The sequence below is a fragment of the Drosophila navojoa genome, chromosome 5, assembly GCF_054131105.1.
Source record: "Drosophila navojoa isolate 15081-1374.11 chromosome 5, UAZ_NAV_1.0, whole genome shotgun sequence".
Taxonomy (NCBI): Eukaryota; Metazoa; Arthropoda; class Insecta; order Diptera; family Drosophilidae; genus Drosophila; species Drosophila navojoa.
The window spans coordinates 23,608,363-23,624,046 of record NC_142893.1 but is presented as its reverse complement, the minus strand read 5'-3'; the positions used below and the strand labels follow the sequence as shown (position 1 = coordinate 23,624,046).

The 15,684-nt window shown below is 37.2% G+C and overlaps 1 protein-coding gene across 2 annotated transcripts in view; it reads left to right on the top strand.

The window, feature by feature from the left end:
• Positions 1 to 7,206: 7,206 nt before the first annotated feature.
• Positions 7,207 to 15,684, top strand: part of Cbp53E (Calbindin 53E) — a 34,509-nt gene continuing 26,031 nt past the window's right edge. For both annotated transcript variants that reach the window (XM_030385806.2, XM_030385805.2), the window contains exon 1: positions 7,207 to 7,440. The gene's annotated coding sequence lies outside the window, so the exon portion shown is untranslated. The remainder of the gene's footprint in view (positions 7,441 to 15,684) is intronic.

Here is a 15,684-nt window from a genome sequence, read left to right as displayed (position 1 = left end):
ATTATACAAGATCCAAAAAATGAAGTAAGAAATGAAAGGATTATAAAATTATAATGGGAACGAAAATGTAACGCGAGTTAAAACTAAATGTTGTAGATAATAAGAAATATTGTAAACAAACATAATTAGAATATAAGAAAAGGCATTAACGCATAAGTATAGAGTAGTATTGATTAGAAAACCTTATCATCTCCCCATCATACCTCTCTCTTAGAATGTCATGGTATTCTGACGATTTGATTAGTTTTTTTTTTGTTTAATACTGAATTAAAATGATGGAAATGAATATGAATTCATAAGTTTTTTTGGTCTGTCGACTATCCATGCCAGGATCGTGTAAGGTGTAATATAGTCTTAAAGACTTGATTAGGGACGATACAACTAAAATATAGTATTGTCAAGGTAGGGAGGGTAGAGACGAGGGACGAACAACACCTACTGTCTCTCTGTCGGTCAAAGTCATGTTTAAGTTTACCATATTAATATTGCGTGTCGGCGCATTGGTCCAAATACAGTCAAATTCGAAATATAGTTTCTGAAGCGCACTATAACTAAAGTGTGTTAGGGTGCAATAGTGTAGAATAGGTGGAGAAGAACCCCGACAATCCGGCGAGCTAGATACGAGCATAGCAAGAGTGCGCACCTCGAAGCCTTCTACACGCCATAAGCAAGCCTGTACTTAACATCCGCAGGCGACATACAGCGCTCTCGTCGAGAGAGTCGCAACTTAGTCAAACCCGTACGCTACAAAATGCAAGAAAGAAGTATATTAATTTGTAAAAGGCGTCTTTTGTGCTCTACAATGAGGGAAATTTAAGAGTGAGTCAGTCACTTCACTACGAAACATATTTATTTAGCTAGCTAAGAGCTCTTTCATGTAGCACTCAAAAAACATTTGAATGACTGACCGATAGTTACTATTAGAGAAACAAAAAGTTCGATTAGTACTTATTTAATGGGAGTACTAAGTACCTAATGACGCACAAAGTATGACTATGATGCTAGCATAAGTTTCATTCGACTACTCAAGAGATGAAGGGACTTGAGACTGTTGTTGAATTGGCATATTTATTATGTCATATGCACATTTATTTTGCATCAAAGTACAAAATATGTTCTAGTTAATAATTGAAATGGTCGTCTAAATAACACAAAGCAGAGACACTCAAATCACGCATACGGAGCCGCGCAGCATGAAAAGAGCGTAAGTGGAAAAGTTGGTCAACCGCAAATCTAATTTGCAATAAACAAACAAATAGTTACAGTTAGCTAACTTTATGCATAGAAGAGTGTCAAGAATGCTGTTGCAGACGTATGGGATAAGCTGCAGGCGGAAAATGTCTCGAAAATAAATAAAATCGAATTGTAAAAGTGCTCGAAAGGTTTGTGGACTGAGCTGAGGATGCAGATGCTGTCATGCCAAAGTGTCATAGCAAAGCGAAACCGCAAGATAGAAACAACGGCAAACACACACACACACAAAGAAGTAGAACGGCAAGCTGAGTAGATTTTGCATGCAAAGCAGCTAAGAGACAAACCGACGTGCGCAAAGGATGTCTGCATCAAATTCCAACAAAGTACTGCAGCATAAACCTTCTCGCAATCTCACAGTCAGCAAAGAGATTGTTATTAATTTGTGAAATTATAATGCAAACACAGATTGTAGCTAAAATAGTATTTGCATACTAAAGCTAAAGCTAGCCAAAAACCGAGCACAAATGCAATGCACTTGCCCAGCACTCAATCCAAATCAAATCAAAAACGTATTATCAAATGTACTTCTGCTTCTTCTATGCAAGCCCAGTGCCCACTTGGGTCTATTAGTTTTGTTTGTAACTGAATGTTATCAAAGCGGACATATGTGCCTGCAATCCAGCCCCTCTCATTCTCATTTTCCCTTTCTCTGTCTCTCCCTCTCTCTCTCTATCTCACTCTGAGCTGTATACTTGACGTGCGATTGCGTGTACCGTTAAATGTTGGCCTGCAGCAGCAGCAGTTGCCTGTTGTCAACACAAAATGCCGCCTGTGTGCGAGGAAATATCCAAAATCGAATCGCGTAGGCCGAAATCGAATGCACGACTATGAGTTACCTTGTATCGGGGAAAGATTAAACGAATTTACCAATAGTGAAGTTTTTCGATTGGAATAACTCACAGAAAAACAAAATTGCAGCAGAACGACTTCGCTTATTGCGTTCGAACAGTTATAACGACGAAAAATCTGATACCCATTCCGTCTATAACGATGGTCCTCTGAACGTCGCTATAACAGAATTCAACTGTATTATTTGTTTCTTCTAGTTTTCTTTACAAATTCCTTATACCCTAACAATACCAGCACGACAAAGTATAAAGAGTTAATTAACTAAAAAGGCATATTTAGCAAAAATTAAATTGAACAATAAATAAGAAAACAAAGTCAGACAAGAAAAAGTCTATACGATTCACCATTAAAAAATTAAAATAAAAGAAAATCACTTACATTTCTTGGCACTATAATTGGTGCGCTTCCAAGATAATTAAAAAGAAAAAAAATCAAGAGAGTTCACACACTACAGAAGTAGGAATTTCTGGGGAAATGACCGTATTTAAAATTCTCAAATGTTTCTGTCTTTTTTTTTCTGTCTGTCTTTGGCCCTGTTTACGCTTCGCTTCTCACTTTTGGTAAATTCAGTTTCTTTATATCTGTTTCAATCTGTTGAACATTTGTCTTTACATTATACTTCGTGTTCTGAATCCCACATTTTCGCTGCGTTTGTGGCCCGTGTTGTCTGATTGATCGATGCGATACAATTTGCGTTTTTCTACATTAACTTCTTTATGAGTTCTAATTCGCTTCTCTCTTTCTTTCTCACGCATTCTCTCTCTTTGGCTGGCTTAGCCTGTTGCTTGAACTAATACTTATTTTATTCAATTGATCCTTACCTTCTTCAGTTTTATTGATTCTCGTCAGATCGTTTCCATTCCATTCCATTCAGACTTGACTTCCTGTGGTAAAGACTTACTCAACAACAGCGTCTGATCTCCCTCTTCCGACTGCAGAATAGGGTATAGCTGCAACTGTGGCGCCTGCATACAGCAAATATGTGTTGACGAGGCTGCCTAAAAGATGACAGGTTCAATTTGTGCGAGTGCCCGCAGCATATGCCAATAGACATACCTCCACCAGCGGCACCAAACATTGATTTATGCATGTGCGTTTATTTGGTTGAGAGCCAAAGGGAGGGCTGTGCAGCAGTTGCCTTGTGGATGGTCAGCACTGACTGATTCAGGACAGTTGTTAACACTCGAAAGCTGTTGCGATGTTTCTGATGTCCTTGTCGTGAATTACAAATTGTCATGGCGTTAAATTGAAAATGTCAGCAAGCACAATGAATTGTTTTCGGCACAATGGGAAAAAATCGTACCAAATATTTGGTTCAATTTGTTTTCAACTGAAAGCCCTTCAGTGGGCATTTCATTAATAATGCAATTGACGCTTCAAGAGAATGGGCCTAATTAATGCAAAGCAATTAACTTAATTTATAAGCATTGCACAAGCTCGAACACGTACAACAGCTCCACTCTGTGCCATTGGCCGGGCCAATTATAACCGGAGAGGCACATAGGCTGTTCGGATTGCTAATCCAATCGATGAGACGTTCTACTTGCTGCCGCTTTCATTAGGCAATTCGAGTAAATCACTCCAATTGGGCACTTGGTAGTACAATATGCCCAAGACTTTTGTTATACCCTATGCCAATTAAAAGTTCGTCAAAGAGGGACTACAAGTGGGTAAGAGCATGATATGCATCACCATAACCTCATTTAACTTGAAGAATGTCTGATTAAATGCCATTTGAAATATAATCTCTATGACCTCCGAAATTTATTTTATTGTTTAAAATATACGGCGAAGTAGATAGATAGATAATGAGCCCCTTAAACCTAATAACAGGATAGGATATCTCATAGCTCCGCCTTTTCCCCATTACAATTACATTACAAGAGCTTCACTTCTGCTTCGGCCTTTGACTTGAGTGGCCAACATTTGTTTGCTGCATTGTTTGTATATTTATATAATTAATTAGTTTGCTTGATTCTAGCCAAAGTCATCTTAAATTCTCTTAAATTATAATGCAAGGCGTTTCAGCGCGAAGCAAACAACAATAAATAAAGCTTTAGAGACCAGCTGAAAAGCTGCGGTGGCTTTCAATAGGCTCACAGCCGATAAAGGAACTGTAAACGACAGCATCGACGAGAATTTACATTTCACGATGTTCCAAACATCAATTTCACCTTTTCAATGTATACAGAAAACTTTATCGCTTGTATTGCTTCTAATTGCACTATATTGACCAAAGTTCCTACAAGAAAGAAAAGTTGTTAATATAAAACCAACCTGCAATATTTTTTAGTTCTGTTAAAAACTTCATTTCATATGGAAACTTTGATAACAAATATTAATGCAATCATGCAAACTGTGAAAAATAATGTTTACTAACTTTTTAAAATTTGTCCTATTTTTATTGTTTGCATCTAAACTTAACAAATTTCATAGTTTAAGTATTGAGATTTTTTTTTCATATATGTGGTATATTTTATTTTATTTTATTTTTTTTTTTTAAATAATAGCTATTATTATAATTATTATTATTAGTGTTGTGAATTTTTGTACATACATGCAAGTATTGATTTATACAGTGTATGCTTTCTTTTGTAAAAGTTTGAGTCCTATTATCTAATCGCCTTTCAGCAAAATACGATTAAATGTTGAGGAATCGTTTTACAGAACACAATCAATAAATACAACTTTTCACTTTTGTCGCGGTGGCAAACATTCGAGTCTCTAAATATGCAGCATACTTTTTTGTGGAATGCTAGGCCTCTTGACTTATTGCGATTGTGTGTGTGTGTGTGTGTGTGTTTGTGTGTGTGTGCGGGTGGGCGTGTATCTGTGATTTTGATTGATTTTGTGGTGGCTGCGTATTCTCCATACGCCGCAGACCATGTTCCGCGATTTCTCTCTATCAAAGTGGAAAGGAAATTTTTATTTATTTTTACTTATTTTGATTTGATGTTTAAATGTTTTATTCATGGAAGCAAAGATGACGACGAACACGGCGGCTGCAGTGGAGGCCCATGAAGTGCCATTAACATATTTAAACATTAAAACAAAACAAAACAAAAAAAGAAAAACAATTTGAAAATTCCAAAATGCTTTCAATGGAAATGCACACATACACACACACACACACACACACACACAAACACACAAAAACACGCAAGAAATACAAAACAAATATAAACCGAACATTTTTTGACTGTACAATAAAATAAATAATTGCAGCACTTGGCCAGTTTTATTATGAACTTTCCAGATATTCTAGAACATTTACTAGATATTTAATTATTTTAATTTAACAACATTTTTGTTGGTAAACAATTGATTTCCGTTTTGTTACTGCTTTGTTTATGCGCCAAGCAACATGTGAATTGCCAGCGAGCCATAAAAGAGGAGGAGACGTTACGACGCATCGGATGGGAGAGCGAGAGAGAGACAAAGAGAGAGAGACAGAGGAGGCGACTACAGGGAAATCGTGGAAAAGCTGCTTAGGCTGCGCCAATTGAGCGATAAGCAGCGCATTAACGACGGAAATTTATTGCCAGATTTCATAGTTGAGATGAGCTGCCAAATGCGCTGAAATCACAGCTGCTGTTGCCGCCACTGTTGCTGTTGAGCTAGCGTGCTGTTGTCTTTGAAATTTGTAATTTCCGCTATGGGCGACACTCGACGAGGTCTCTGGGGCGTGGCGGCAAAACTTTCATTTCACTATGCTCAATGTCAAAACAATTACATAATGGTTATTTAGTCAGTTGAAAAGTAAGCAACCACACGCATACTCCCATAGCACAGCCATAGCAAGTCCGAAACAATTAACTTTAAAGGCTCAGACATAAATCCCAGCACAAAAGGTAGCCGAAAGTGTGCGTAGTAAGAAACACGGGCAGATGCAAAGAAATACGTGAAAGCGGCATGAAAAATGAATGAGCCGCACGCCATGATAAGCTATGCAGCAGCAGCTGGGGCATGCTGAACAGTGGGTTGCTTTGTAGACTGATCTCAGGGCTGATGGTCGTTTATCTTTGTTGACTAACCGAAATGCAAATCAGCTAAGCTGGCTACATTATTACATTAATTGTCAAGATAGCGTCTCTAATATTAAGTGAAATCTACATTTGTGGATTGAAAGTCTTGTTTCTTGTTTAAAATCAGGGATATAATATGGATAATTAAAAATATTACTTATTTGTACTTTGCTAACTTCCCATTGAGTATTCACAAGAAGTATCCCTGTTTAAAGACCTTTTTCACTACAGGGTAGTTCAAACAATAGTGAGTTGCCCAAGTGTTTGCCTTGGCATGAGCCGCACTTGACATTGCCTGACGAGCAACTCATACACTACCCCAGTCACCCACCTACACACACTAACACACTCACACGCACGCACACAACGCCACACTAAGGCCACAGGCCAAGTGCTATAAAACACAAAAAACAGTGCTTTGCTCTAGAATTATAATATTGCATGCTGATAAAACATTGAAAGCCAAAGCACCCAAGGGGATTACAATTAAAAACAACACATACACACACACATATACATATTTGAGATATGGACATAGCGCGGAAAGTTGAACTGGCGGAAATCATTTTGCGCATTATGTTCATTTGTATTTTTACACATTGGCATGACAGATAAAAAGCCAAAGCCAAAGCCAAAGCCAAAGCAAGCCACTTGCTAGCATGCCACATCCCGCCCATGCCACAACTTTGCGCACCCCAAATCTCATATGCCATAGCCAAGGCTCAGTTTGGAGCACCTACTCAATATCATTCGCACACACTCGCACACATAGAAAAGTTGTGCCACTGTGCCCTTTGTTTCAGTTTTGTTTTGTTTACGGAATGCCTGGAAACGCAATTCAACAGTTTGTTGCTAGCAACATGTTGCTAGCTGATATGTTGCGCCCACATATGTTGCAGACGGCGCCTACGCTCATTCGCCCCGGGTAAGTCGTTCGTTCGCTCGCTCGCTCTCTCTCTCTCTCTCTCACTCGCTCATTCCGTTGGTCTGCCTGCCGCCGTCTTTCTCTCAGCTCTCGCTCTTTGGCATTGCTCGGCCACAAGGTGTGTTGAGTTTTTGGCTTTGATAAACCATTTGCCAGGCAACATTTCAAACAGTCTGCAAAGGATTCTAGACGTTAACGGTTCTTCTCTCAAAACCAAAAGCCTCAACAAATTCGTTTCGTGCGTTCGAACAGTTTAAATCGTATAAAAGTATTTTTGAAACAGTGCTAAAAGTGCAAAACAAACGCAAAAAATAAGAAAAACAATAAAATCATTTGAATATAAACTGTCTGGAAAAATTCTGGGAAATTATTTCGGCAGCTCTTTAAGTAAATATAAAATTTTATGTTATCAACACCTTGAAGCACAATTCAAATACTTTCTATTCTTTGGGGACTTACAATGAACTGGTTTATGTTTATATGGAAATCCTATTGTGATATTTATATAATTATAGTGCAAATCTGTGCTTATCGAAAGATGTTGATTTCAAGAAAACTAATATTTTTCATTACCTATTATATTTTCTGAATTATTTTGCTCATGTTTATAGCATTGGACTCGTTAATACAATTTAGTTAAATTTTCGGTAAATAAACACGAGATTTTTTCCGTGTTGGTTGCTCCGCTACGTTATTAAATGCTCACATATATATTTTTATTCAACTAAATTAACTTTAAATATTGCTTGTCTTAGAAATTCACGGCAGCTGAAAGTCATAAGTCTGTACCTCTCTTAGTTTAAGTAGCAGTTAAAGCGAAGAAAAGTTCAATGATAATTAGCAATATTGATTCGAATTATAGCACATCCGAATAAATCAGAAGCAATTGCATTTTTCTAATTGCTCGGCGCTCACATAGATTCATGGCGCAGCCTTTGCCAATTGTCTGTCACATTTGCGGCCAACAAAAGACATTAGATATGCAACTTTTTATAATAAATTGATGTTGCGAGTACCTTGATGACCGTTGCCAAAAAAAGAAGAAAAATAAGAGAACAGAAAAGCTAACGTCCCACAAGGTCGAGTCATACGAATCAGCTGCATGCTGCAAGGGTCAAGGGTTGAATTTCGGGGTTCGAGCCGGTCGGAGGTGGGCGTAAAATCGAATGCAAATATTGCTGCGGCAATTGGCAAATCTTCAATATGCAAACAGAGCAAGACGCGAACCGTTCGTCCCTTTATGTAAATTGGTTGTAAAGAAAGAAAAATATCAAAAAATGCTGTAGCACTCGACAGTCGAAACAGAGAAAACAATAAAACTGAACAACAGGTCCAACAAAGAAGTCACATTAAAAATGCTTGAATTTCAATTAAAAAGGGTCCGACAATCATAAAAAGAAGCTGAACAAAAATGCCAGCAGTAATTTATATTCATATTACGTATACGCAGCGGGCACCGAGTTCGCACTCATTTAATGATATAAACAAAAAAGAGGAAAAGTTGACGCTGAAAATGCCCCCAAAATGGGCGTCTGCACTGTTGTTTTTGTTGTTGTTTGTTGTGCTCTTGCCAAATTTAGCATAATGTGCCCCCGAATTGTCCGTCTGCGCATCGCAAGTTCCTCGTCAGATGTCGCCTTTGTCACATTCATGACAGCCCCACCAAAAAAGTCACGTTAATTTATGCCCATTCATAAATTCTGGCCTGCGACGAGGACACAGCCAGCCAGCTAGCGAGCCAGCGAACCAGCGAACCAGCGAGCCCCAGTCTGTGTCCAAATTCTTTTGCATTTTGCGCGCGCCTTTGCGTATGCAACCAAATTTATCATTTTTTTGTAAGAGGGATTCGGGAAATTTATCATCGAGGTTGTTGATTTAAATGACGGAAATTGAGCTGAAATTGACTGATATTTATGGATCCACAGCCTGACGCATCAACGAACCAATCAAGCTTAATAGTGGGTATTATCTTCCTACTGGACTTTGCGTTTACAAATATAGACATCTAGAGATATGTTATCTCCACGAAATATCGATTATATTCAAATGAAAACATATTGAAGAGTCTTTTGATATTCAAGGATAACTAATAGTAATAGTTGTATTTGCATTTATAGGAGGAGAAATCGAAGTAATAGTTCTAATAATACTATTTAATCTTAAAAGTATTAAAATCAGTACCTCTTACTAGCATTAAACAAACATTAGAACAATTAGATTAGATCAAAACAAGTTCGCATTTATATTAATAACAATAAAATATGTAGTAGTAGCAGTATAAGGATTCTTAGTATTTGAATGAGTAGTACTACTACTATCATGTAGTCGCAGTAGTAGTATTCAGTAGTAATTGTCGTAATAGTAGTCAATTTATTGCTGTAAAGCAGAGGAAACTAATTGAATTATGCTTTTTTGGGAAAAAATGTATATAAATAAAAGTAAATTAAGTTTTACGCGGGGTGCAGAAATTTAATTAATATCAAAAATAAATTACTAATATCAAAATAAATTATTCTGATAACAATAATTGCTATCAATATTTTTTATAATATGTCAAGTTGTTTTTATGGAATTAAGCTTTTATAGATGTCATATAATTTAAAATTTCGACTGCAAATAGAAACTCACTTGGAAAAATAAAACTATGCAAAGACTTAACATTGAGACTCAATCTATTTTTTTTTTTTTTTTATGTAACTTTAGTAAGCAGAAAATCTATTTAGGAAAATACACAGCAATTTCTCGTCATTTATTTAGTTAAATATTTTGAAATGAGCAAACCCATGTCGACTTGACAGCTCTTCAGGCAAAAGCATTGCATTTATTTCTCGCACATCTTTGTCTGTGCGTTGATTCAGCAGTTCCACCTACAGCTGAGCTGCTAATTAGCCGTGTCAAGGGGTACAATACGTACAATTAAATGACAATAAAATATACTGAAAAGAAAATGGCCATCGTTAGCGGAGGATATGCAAGCGTTGCAAGCGGTGACAAATCGGAATTCATTACAATAATTAAAGGCAGCAACAATTTAATTTAATATTAATTTGCCATTTCACTTGATTTATTTGCACAGTCAACCTGAAGGGAGAAGTCGAATGGAAAATGTTTCACGTGCTCTTCTTTCTTATTATTTTGCCGTCGTCTTTGCGATTTCCTTTGCTGCAAATGAAATAATTAAAATAACACGAATGCTCGAGCTGCACACATGGCGTATGCTTGTTATTGTTGTTGGCTTGTGGCATGTTTTCTTAATTTAGGCAAAGCGTGGGCTCATTCCGAACGCTTTGTGGCAACAACAATTGCCACAGAAATTATCAAAATAAATATGGCCACAACAATAGAAAAACTTCTGCTTTGACTGGCTGACAGAGGCCAGGAAGTCAATGGGCCATAATTTGATACAAGTACATAAATATGATGTTCGCTTCAAACATTTGATTTTTATGGCAACAGCCGCAGAGGCAGTGAGTGTCGGAACATCTTTAATCTGTTGCTGATTGAAGCATTTGCGTAGATGTTATTTGCTTCAATGTGTGCACAGTTATTTGACTTGAGTAAATATTTTCAAACATTTTCAACTCATATACAAACAGCATGATACAGCTGAAATGCTGTGAAACAATCTATTATTTGTTAATTGCGCGTGATTAAACATAAAATTTGAATTGCCAATATGTTGATGGAGAGCTAACTAAATAGACAGAAAACCGAAAGGGTTACTTCGCACAAGGAAAGGCAAATACATGTGACTATGGGAAAACAAAAGATCTACTAATTGTTAAGTAACTTGAAAAAATTCTTGGCATATCTTATATTGTAATCATGCTATTTGAAATGAACTCAATGCACTTTTATGGGGCATAACTCTTGCATCGAGTTCATTGTATTATTTAGCCTCAATTTACTTACAAAATTAAACAAATATTGCAGAAAAATTTGAATTTCTTAAAAAAAAAAAAAACAGAGCAAATTCTTTTATTTAAATAATTAAAGAAGCGAAAATAATTAAGAAGCGAGTAACAAAAATAGTGCTGAATATTAAATTACCTCTATTGTGCAATATTCAAAATATATTTCTATATGATTCCGACAATTTAAGATATATTATCCTCGCAGTCCGTGCATTAGATTCAATCATAATTTACTTTAATTGTTCACTTAATTCTGCTTATTTTATTTTACTCCTATATATAGTTAAGTATTTCACAAGCAAAACCTAGAAGCGAGCAGTAGTAGCCCTAACTCCGTGACTTACGTCAGCAGAAGTCAAGAGACTGGGGCCTATTAGTATTAACCGAAAATAGTCAGCTCAAGTAGGCCCTAGTGTAACCACTGTAATTGTCATTAGGCAAACATTGTTATGCTCTTCAATTGGCTGCCACTTGAAAAAGGCAATTTGAAAGCGCTAATTCAAGTGAGTACGCCCACACACACAGGCGCTCATACACACACACACATAGTAAACAAGCCCACAGGAATTTTCCAAAAATTATCTTTACGTAATGTGAGGGGTGCGTAAGGCTGAAAAAGTGAAAGTGAAAGTGCCATTAAGTAACTTTCACGCCTAACAATAATAATTCGAATAATTACAGCCATGTCGAGGAGGCAAAGAGTGTTGCCATTTGCCTCGGGCCGGGCCAAATATTTGGCCAACATATTTGAAGAGCAGTCAACAGGGGCAATCAGCATAAATTTGTGTATACCCTAGCTGTAAACTGGGCACAGCAAGTCAGGAAAACAAAGGAAGGCAAATTTTAGTAGGGAATATCAAAGTGAACGAAGTTTTCTAGCTCGCAGAATATATAGCTCTTATATATGAAGTACTCAGAAGATAGACTTTTCATTAGTTAATTACAAAATAACAATTCATATGAACTTGAATTTTAAGAATGGCAAACTAGGTTCTAGAGACAGCAGCTCAAGCTACAAAGTTAAATCGAGAGCATCTTTTAGTCGATCACCGTTTAATCGATCTAGATATTTTATGCCATTCTCTTGTTGATTTATCATTTCTGGGTGTGAGAGAAAAAGTTCGGAAATCTTTCAGCACATCCATTGCTTGCCAGATATCCAGCTGCTTTAATTATGCCGGCCTGGCCATTATTATTTATTATTATTATTACTTCTTGATTAATATTTACACAGAAGCGCATAAAAAACGGGCGACTGTGTAAATATTTACAACATTTGCGCGTGTCTTCACTTTATGATGGGGCATTAGTTGGTCAATATATCAAGCTGATGATGCACAGTAGAAGAGCTGTGGAGGGGGCTAATCAACGAGCGGCATAAAATGGCATTTGCAGCCGGCGTTAACATATTTAATGAGCCCGATTCTTGACCGACAAACAATTAAAACTTCTTTGAAATGGCTGCTCTGGGTAAATAATACTAAAAAAAAAAATTATTTAAGAATCGTAAAATCTGTTTTTATATTCGTTTTCTTTTTCGTGTATTTATAGCAAGATAATCCCGTTATGATCTTCAGCTAGGGCATTCTTTTCCGGCCGAGCGCTCTTCAACTGTTTTTTTTTTTGCTTTTCTTTTCTATTTTTTTTGAATGTGTTTTTTATGTTCTTGCAATTTGCCTGCCCACCAGCCAAGCATTTAGCTGCAAATGGTCGATGGTCGATGAAACAGCGCCTGCTCTTGGCCGGATTTCGACTTTTGTCTGTATTGTGTTTTCTTCTCCCTTTCCATTCTCGTTTTCTGTTTACCTTAGTTGCTGCGCAGCAACACTTAGGTATTTGTTTAGCACTATATACTACGAATTGGCATTCACATTAATTGAGTAATTATTTTTGTGTGTATGCAAAACGTGCTGTGGCTCATGTATGTATTTTTATACATGTATGTTTGTATGAGCAGCATCATGCGGTGATACGCCCACTGACCACACCCACTGACCTACGTACCGACGCTGACGCGTCCTTCAGGCGCTGCGCGGCTCTGAGAGTGTCTGTGCAATGATTCTGACAATTTCAGAACGAATGACTGACATTTCCATTTGCAAATTGACAAAACCCGCGAGCGTGGCTCAAAGCAAAAGCACAACAAAAACAAGAAAGAAAGCTCTAGTCGAGACTGCTCGACTACGAGATCCCCTGAACCCTACAAGCAACTGATATTTCAAAAATAATTAGCAAACACACTCGCACACACGCATACATACAAATACACGCACACACACACGCATACAAACAAACACACGCATACACACACACTCACATATACAGGCGATTGCGCTTGGGTTGCGCTGCAGTGTTGGCAATAAATGAAAACTTATTTGTTGAATAATTTAATTTCTAGACGTACGATCGTAATGAAACTTTCAGAACGTAATCATAATGTTAAAATGTATGTGTATACCGAAGCTCAAGTCTCTAGTATTTGATATACGACTTTTACAAAGATGAGGGTGAGGGGGTGGATTTAGGGGTGGGGGGTAAATTTTAACAAAAACCGAAATTGTATAAAATTCATCTTAATATACATTTTAAATTTGGAGACTCTAGCTTGAAAGATGTAGGAGATATAATTGATTAAGTGATCTTCGATAAGGTTTCTTATCGATAAAAAAATATCGGAATGAGTTATCGTTTTTTAGTGATAAACTCGATCTGCGCGTGATATATACGGACATTTTAAAAAAAAAGTTGAAGTCTCTAGCTCTTATATCTTCTGAAATCGACGCGTTCATACATACGGACGGACGGACGGACGGACGGACGGACGGACGGACAGACAGACGGACAGGGCCAAATCGACTCAGCTTGTCGTCCTGATCAAGAATATATATACTTTGTGGGGTCTGCCACGCCTCCTTCTGCCTGTTACATACTTTTAACAAAACCATTATACCCTGATTTCCCATTTTCAATGGGTTCAGGGTATAACAACAAGAATTGAAAACTGTCACAGCTTCCACAAAAAAAACAACAGACGAACGAACAATGCGTCACTTGTAGTTACCCTGGTCAGTGTAATAGACCTCACTGCATCAGCTAAACTATACCAAACTATCTTTAGACTGGCTTTTACTCCATCCTAATATGACCACATTCTTGGCACTTACTTGCGTATACTTAATGTAAAGTACGAAGCACGAGACAGTGTGCCCTAAGATCAATTACTCAAGTTTTCTTCACATACCTAATGCGTTCCTTTGCCTCATACAGGGTATAAGACTGCTCGCTCCGCTATGAATGTTTTACTGCGTCATGTGATTAAGCATCTGCATTATTAACTAGTTGAAATGCGGACTTCAATTGAATAAAAATACACAATAAGTAAGGAGATACATATGTATCTACCCAAATCTCAGCGTTTACAACCAATCCGGAAAAATAATCTCTGATATGCTCCAACAATAATTCAGCATAAGCATATTCCAGCGCTTTCAAAATAACACTTAATATATATTATTTAGACGCTTCTCACAGTTACGCAAATTGAACCCTACTCAGGTGCAAGCATGAGCTTTTAGTTATGTTTGAAGAGGGTATGCATGACTAGCGTTTCCCAGTACTGGTTCAGCCAGCAGAAGAGGACTTTTGCTCATTTTATGCTTAATTGAACTCTTGTCATATGGCTGACAAGTTGTTTACGATGTGGGGCAAATGTATCTGCATAATAAAAAGAAAAAAAAAAAAACAGAAGGGGCTAAACTTTTATATACTTAACATACAAACGGCAGGCACACTTAAGTGTGAGAAAAATGTATAGAAACCAGCAGGCGAATCAGCGTGAAATGCTGCGTGCCAAAAGAAAAAAGGGCAAAGCAAAACAGAGCAATATCAACTTAGCCCCTTCATAGACTTTTTCTAGAGCGAGGAAAAAAATCAGAGTTTAATTAAATCACAGCTTGAACCTGAACTGCGTCTAGTTGCCACAGACCTCTAATTAGTTTTATACTATACTCTGGTATTCTTTACGCTATTATATTCTGAGTCTGTGTTTTGGTTTTTTTTTTTTTTTTTTTAGTGTGCCTGCCCTGTTAAATTGAATGTATAAAATTAAATTATGTGCTGGAAAATCATGTGGTGCTTGCAACGTCGCGCTTCATTTGCTCCGCACTGACAATTGCAGCAGTTTTAATTAAATTTTTATGACAACTCCTGCAGAGAATGGGGACACGTCGAGCTCTGTGTGTGTCCACAGACAAGGGCTACTAATTAGTCGACGCCATTGGTAGCTTAAGCTTTCAATTGTTTAAATAAACACGGTCTGGCTTTTTTGATCTCGATTGCAGTCAACATTGCGTATGCGTAATGCCATTGAATGCGCCCGTAGTCGACAATGTAATGCCAAGTGATTAAAAAAGAGCCCATATTTAATAGCTGGCTCAGTGACATAATGACACTCGGTAATTTCGATGCCGATTAAGTTCTCACTCCCTAATGCCAGAGCTGATGAAGATGATAATAGCCAAAGGGCAAATCTAAAGCCAGCTGCCAGCCGCAGACATTTGTTTCATATTCTCAGTATTTACTGCGGACTGTGTAGACATTAGACTCGACCGAGTAAAAGTTTCCTTCTTGTTTATATTTATTATGCAATCATTTACCAGTTACTTGCCTATTCTAGTAAATGCCTGCAATGATAAGATGATTCTAATAATAATATGTA